Source organism: Ipomoea nil, unplaced genomic scaffold, assembly GCF_001879475.1.
Source record: "Ipomoea nil cultivar Tokyo-kokei standard unplaced genomic scaffold, Asagao_1.1 scaffold1237, whole genome shotgun sequence".
NCBI classification, from domain to species: Eukaryota; Viridiplantae; Streptophyta; class Magnoliopsida; order Solanales; family Convolvulaceae; genus Ipomoea; species Ipomoea nil.
Genome location: NW_017617665.1, coordinates 1,535,001 through 1,542,796, shown reverse-complemented (window position 1 = coordinate 1,542,796; position 7,796 = coordinate 1,535,001).

The following is a 7,796-nucleotide window of genomic DNA, read 5'->3' as shown; positions in this document are numbered from 1 at the left end:
TCTTCTTCCTTCATTGCTTCGGCTGTTTCAAGCAAAGTGTCTATTGAGGATGTGCGCCATTTCTGCCATTGCAATACTCTGTTGTAGTCAACCTCCATAGCTTCTCGAAGCAGTTGATCTCTCGTTGGAGGGATAGGTACAGCTTCTGGTGGTGCTGTAACAACTTTCGGGTCAGCAGCCTTATCAGGGATCACCGGATTGTCCTCAACTACCAATGCATGTTCTTGTGTCAGAATACCCTGTACCTGCTCTGCAAGGGTAGGTTCTTGTGGGAGGGTGATTTCGGTATGAGGGGCAACAGCAACATTCGTGTTGACAATCACTTCTCTCGTCTCTTCTGGCAAGCCAGGTTCTTGTGGGAGACTTAAGTGATTGACCTCCTTTTCCATGACAGCAGGTTCTTGTGTCGAACGTGGAGAAGTTCGCTCTGCTGAAATGGGTTCTTGTGGTTGGAGGATTTTCGGAGAGATGGGATCTTGAGGTTCTGAAGAGGACCTGTGCTTTCGTTTCCTGGATGGTTTGGATTTTGCTTTTCGTCTGGATGATGTCGCCTTTGACTTCTTCTCGGAGGAGGCTGCTTTCGGGTTTTCATCTTTTGACATATCTTCCCCCTGAGAAGATTTTTCTTTCGCCTTGTCTTCCCCCTGGGAATCTACTTCTTTCGGCTTGTCTTCCCCCTGGGAAGGTGCTTCATTCGTCCTTGTATCTTTAACTGGAGACCTAAACTGTCCCTTTTGTCCGAGATTGGAAAGTACAAGATTATCATCATCAGTAGAGTCTTCCACAATGACTGGATCCACTGATAGAACAGGTGGAGTCTGAGATATCGTCTCTTCTGGAGTTGCTATTTGAGCAGAAGATGGTTCCTCGACAGCAGTTGCTTTCGTCTCAACCCGAAGCGAGCTTTTCTCCTTCTTCTGTCGTTTAGGCTTAGGTTGGTCATCCTCTGAATCTTTCGACTTTTTGGATTTTCGTTTAGCTTTGACCAACTCCAGAGGAATACCCAGTTCCAAAGCTTTCTGCTTATCGTAGCCAGTGGGCTTGTGCTGCATGTGACACACCTTAGGTCCAGGCCTGATTCCTGGCCTCATAGCAATTCTTTTTGTGGTAAGAAGGTGACTTACCAAAAACCCATAGCCCATTTTCTTCGTGATATCTCCAGGGTTTTTTCTATTGAAAGTGATGACGCGTAAGAGGTTATTGAAAATTATCTTCGACCAGTCCACCTTGTGTTCATGGAGGAATGCGTGCAGCATTTTGAGCTTTTCTTTTGTTACATCGTCTGTCCCCGATGTCTTGTGTTCGACAAGCTTGTTGAAGATGTCCACTATGAATTCGTAGTCCAAACGAAACCATTTCTTCTTCAAAGGCCATGTGACTTCACTTGGGCCTTGCTTGTTCTTGATAGAGGCATAAAAATCATCCTGATCATAGTGATAGAATGCAAGATTGGGCTTGTACGATTCGTCTCTCTGAGGGAATTCATAAGCATCTCTAATATCTTCCGACGTGATTGTGACCACGTGATTGTTGACTCTGGAGGTTATAGTGAGTGCATCCGTAGAAACAGCAGCATTCATATAAAACTGAGCGACATCCGTAGGAAACCAAAAGGAGTACAGATGTACAGCAAACTTGCACAAACCAGTTTCCATGAGCAGGGCGATGATCTTTTCTCCGAAGTCTCGATCAATGACATACTTCAGGAACCCATGTGCATCCCACATGCTTCCACCGGCGATGGGAGGAGTCCTGGATTCAATAAGAGCGGTATTATCTGTGGGGAAAGAAGGTATCTCCATTGTGGGTGGTACTTCTGGTTCAGTATCGGAGGGGGTAGCTTTGGAGGACTTCGCCATTTGAGATATTTTGGATTCAAGAAAAATGGGAAGGCAGTTTGGAGGAGGAGAGTGAATGAAAGGGATGAAGGATGGTAGAAAGAGGGTTTATGTAGGGTTTTCTTGGGTCTCGGGTATACAAGGAACGGGTGACCCATTTTGAGTGATGGATAATTTGAATTTCAAAAAATAACCGGTTCCACTTCTTCAAAATTGGTAACTGATCTGGTTATGGGGATATGATAAGATCATGCTCAGATCAGTTTTGATCATTCCTCATTAAATGAGGAGAGAGAAAACCACTCGAGTGCCTATGCATGCATTAAATGTGCGTCAGTTCAACTGACAAAGATCATGGGGTAGTGGTCCATCTTTCTCGGCCACACACGATGCCCATTATGAAAAGGTTTAACGGTTTAGATGATCTTTATGATTTGTATCTTTTCGAATACGTCTGAGAACCGAAACAAGATAGATTTTACTTATCACAACGAAAGATCCATGAGACAAATAAAGTCTCGTGAACCTATATGGAACATACAACGAGGATACATAACATAGACCGAGAGACGTTTATTACATGAAACATAGATATTGTGACTTCATCTCTCGAGGTTCAAGGCGCACGAGTTCTCATTCCTTGGCATCCTTCTGCTTTCGGGCATGCTCAATGTATTCCTTCTTGAGAACTTCAAGAACAAACACTTCATTCACAATAGTTTCGTGACCCATAGCATCTCTTGAGAGACCTCTCTTTTCCATATCATCTAATTCAGCCTTTACGCGAGCTTCAGCAGCAGCATGAATGGCCATGAATTTTTCGTCAGCTTTGAGTTGTGGTGCAAGCTTCACAAATGAGAGAAATTGAGAAATGCTCGAGGCCTTGGTGGATCCATCATTTGAGGATTATCCTTCTAGTAGTGAGTTGTTGAACTCATGACGAGGATCATTCTTAGATCGAACTTTCTTAGACAAACTCTCCGTGAGACACATTTCTTTCCCTTTATCCATGATGATATTAAGTGAGAGGAGTGAAGCCATGTTTCCCAAGACGGGCCTTTATATAGATGATAATTTCATCAAAAGATGTGACCCCGAATGATAGGTCATTGAGATAACCAGCACGCTTAAAGGAATATATGCATTTCCAAGAAAGGCAAGCGAGGTCAGAGATAATTTGGCGAAAGTGCAAACGAAACAACTAAAGTTTCGTTCAACACATATGCAAGCCCGAAATGAGATTATTAATACCGATAGACTTTTATTGATTCAAACGAGAGGAGATACATATAGGACAATACATAAAAGCAAGATCAATTTTTCTTCCTCTCTTCGTCTAGGGGTCTACATTCTAGATTACATTGGTATAATCAAAATCCTAATATAAGTGTTCCTAACAGCATACTCAACTAAAGGTTAACTGTGAAGAAGTAACCATTCGGATCTGTCACGGAGGCCAACATTTAAAATCTCTATTTGTCTTGCAGTGTGAGTATAGTCTTGCGAATTTGCTAAGCATTGTTGGGTACTTACCCCCGAGTCATTAAAAGGGTAGAATATTTATTTCAGTTGGTTCATTCAAATGTATGGGGACCATGTCGGGTACCATATAAGTATGGGTTTAAGTACTTTATAACCTTTGTAGATGATTTCTCTAGACACACTTGGTTATATATAATGAAATCTAGAGATGAATTATTTGAAATCTTCCGTAACTTTTGCGCTATGGTCAAAACTCAATTCAATAAAGTGGTTCAAGTTTTGTGGTCCTTTTTCCAATTATATGAATCAAAATGGAATGATACATCAGTAGTCTTGTGTCGGCACTCCCCAACAGAATGGTGTGACATAACGTTAAAACTGCCATATGTTGAAGGTTGCTTGAGCCTTGTTGTTTCATATGAAAATTCCCAAAGCGTTCTAGCCAGATGATGTCCATACAACTTCCTTCTTAATTAACCTCTTGCCCACGAGAGTACTCCCTGGTCAGATTCCGTGTCACCTTGTCATTCGTCCAGCCCATTGTTTTCCCTAGGTTGCGCGCTGGCCATGCACGCCTAGGATGGGAACCACCTCGCTATGCTCAACTACACCTCCACTTTGTGCAACCCGACTTTTACCTATACCACTTATTCACCTAAGGTTCTAAACACTTGTTCCCTTGACCTGCAAAGTTATATAAATGGGTTAAAAGCAATTTTTTGATGTGCATACTCAACTAAAAGTTAACTGTGAAGAAGTAATCATTCGGATCTGTCAAGGAGACCAACATTTAAAATCTCTATTTGTCTTGCAGTGTGAGTACAGTCTTGCGAATTTGCTAAGCATTGTTGGGTACTTAACCCCGAGTCATTAAAAGGGTAGAATATTTATTTCAGTTGGTTCATTCAAATGTATGGGGACCATGTCGGGTACCATATAAGTCTGGGTTTAAGTACTTTATAACCTTTGTAGATGATTTCTCTAGACACACTTGGTTATATATAATGAAATCTAGAGATGAATTATTTGAAATCTTCCGTAACTTTTGCGCTATGGTCAAAACTCAATTCAATAAAGTGGTTCAAGTTTTGTGGTCCTTTTTCCAATTATATGAATCAAAATGGAATGATACATCAGTAGTCTTGTGTCGGCACTCCCCAATAGAATGGTGTGACATAACGTTAAAACTGCCATACGTTGAAGGTTGCTTGAGCCTTGTTGTTTCATATGAAAATTCCCAAAGCGTTCTAGCCAGATGATGTCCATACAACTTCCTTCTTAATTAACCTCTTGCCCACGAGAGTACTCCCTGGTCAGATTCCGTGTCACCTTGTCATTCGTCCAGCCCATTGTTTTCCCTAGGTTGCGCGCTGGCCATGCACGCCTAGGATGGGAACCACCTCGCTATGCTCAACTACGCATCCACTTTGTGCAACCCGACTTTTACCTATACCACTTATTCACCTAAGGTTCTAAACACTTGTTCCCTTGACATTCACTCAATTATTCATCAAACCCTTACTCAATCTAATACTCCGTCAATTTGAATTCAGATATATGTATTTTGGCTTAGACTTGGATATTATTTAGAGAGAAATTTATGAATAGAGCTTTTCTAAGAGACTCCTTGATTCGAGTTGAATAAAAGTTATGTCACTCGATCATTATCAAATTGACTATCACAATATATGTTTGTGGGTAAAAATATACTTGCAGATATACATACAAGATAACAAATATCATGATTAATTAAAAATGCCAACACTCATAACAAACATATTATTGCTCCATCCTTGTTGATATGTAACATCTATATATATATAAAAGTAAAATCCTCCTATTTCATTTTCCCGCCCAAACTTTTGTAGTCAAATTAATTAAATATTTTATATTTTATTGGTCAAATACTTAATAAAGCTTATTTGGTAAGAAAATGAAAAATGGAAATTTAGTAATATCAATATTATGAATTAATTAGGAATAAGATTAATTAGGAATATTAATATAATGAATTGATTAGGAATATCAATATAATGAATTGATTAGGGCAATACCTTAAATAAATAAATACACTTTCTTTTTGAAAATTTTTACAAATTTATAATTCTCATATTTTTCACCTATAAATACAATGAGTTGATGACTACAAAAATTATAAGTCTTCATTTTATATTGCATTCATTTTTTCCCACTAGGTCTTCAGCCTTGATCATTTAGTTCAGCCGCGTTTCGAAATTAACGGTAGGTTTAGCATCCAAGTAGTTTGATTGGATTAGATACAATATGTTTTTCATGGTTGTGTTGTCCAAATTTAATATTTTTTTCAGCAAAAAGCTATTCATATCATATGCCTAGATTATGATTTATTCTGAATATTTCTACGGTTACTCCAAGTCCATTTCATATATTGATTTTTTGCTTCTATTGAAGTTTCATTATCATTGATGAAAGACAGCCTCATGTGAATCTCGCTTTGAGTGGTGCCTACTCCTGCCCGTTTAAAGGGATGCTGAGTGCTGACTCCTCTAATCTCTCTCTTCATTTTTTGCTATACTGTCATTAGTCAAGAATTTAAAGTGCCACACAATAAAATGTGCGACTCATGGGTGATTGGAGAATGGGGAGTGGTTAAGTGTTTCTGTTGTAATATACACGACAAGATATAGTAGTAATCGCCTTTAATACATCAATTGACTATTATTATAATCTTCTTAGTTCTTTGCGTTGATTATTGAAGTAATCGAACTTTTGAAGTTCTGATTTGCTAAGTTGTTTTATTCTCATGGTGCCGGTTTGAACAGTTTGAAGTCCATGCTCAATTCTTCATTGGGAGGAATGGAAGGAAGCTGTACGCCCAAATAATTAATAATAATATTGGGAAGAAAATTAATAATAATATGAAAATATGAAAAATAATGAAAGGAAATATTAACCATGTGAATATTTTCTACACTCTGAAAAATGGAAAAGAATCATCAATAAGCAGTATAAGGAAAATAATCATTAAGATATTTTACTATTACTCTTTTACGGAAGATTTTGCATAAAAAATAGAATAGAATTGGTTATTAAAAATTTAACCTTATTTCACTATTAATCTTTAAGAAAAATTCTGCGTAAAAAAATGTAATAGAATCGGTTATTAATAATTCAGCTTTATTTTACTATATTAATCTTTAAGAAAAATTCTGTGTAAAAAATGTAATAGAATCTGTTATTAATAATTTAAATTTATTTTACTATTAATCTTTAAGGAAGATTTTTTTAAAAAAATAAAATAGAAATAATTATTAATAATTTAAATTAAAATTAAAGTACATATATTTTCCTATTCGTAATACAATTTTACTTATTATTTTACAAAATCTTCAAATAATAATTGGTAATATTATTGTTCAATTATAATAAAAGCTTTAATTTTAATTGGTAATCTATATTCTATATTAATTAATAAAAATAATAACCTCTTTTACAAGTTTCCGCCTAAACAATTAATAATAATATGAAAAAATAGAAATGAATGGAACGAAGCCATACGCCAAAACAATATAGAATAATATTGGGAAGGAAATTAATAATAATATGGAAAAATGAAAATGAATGGAAGGAAATGTTAGCCATGGGAATTTTTTCTACACTCTGAAAAATGGAAAAAAATCAATAAGAAGTATAAGAAAAAGAATCATTAAGATATTTACTATTAATCTTTTAGGAAAGATTTTGCATAAAAAATAGAATAGAATTGGTTATTAATAATTTAGCCTTATTTTACTATTAATCTTGAAGAAAAATTCTGCGTAAAAATATGTAATAGAATCGGTTATTAATAAGTTAACTTTATTTTACTATTAATCTTTAAGGAAGATTTTGCTTAAAAAATGAAATAGAATCAATCTATTTATATATAATTAAAAATAAAATCATCCTAATTCATTTTTCCGCCCAAACTTTTGTAGTAGAGCTTATTTGGTAAGAAAATCTCAAATGAAAATTAAATAAAATCTATTAATTCGTAAATAATAATAATAATCCAAACAAAACTATACACAAATTAAAATTAAAATTAAAAAAAAAAATAAGAAGAAGACAAAGGTAGCTCCCCTTTGTAAATGATGTGGGATCGTTTTGATACCACATTGAAAATGTTTGGAAAGAAGAGCTCTTGAGCTCCTCTATGGCTCTATATAAGATGATCTTTGCTCCTCTTACAAACATATAATTGCTTGCCCATCAATGTGGGCAAGTATTGCGAAGTCCAAAGACTTTTTTTTTTAGTACTATTGACCTGACAAATTATGTTGTGCCACCGTGTCCTCCTTGAAAAGTAGACACAGTTAAAAAATTGTTCGATTCAATAAGTGTAAATATGAAATTAAAAAATTATGACTATATATCCAAACAAAACGATATACAAACATTTATAATAATAATAATAATAATAATAATAATAATAATAATAATAATAATAATAATAAT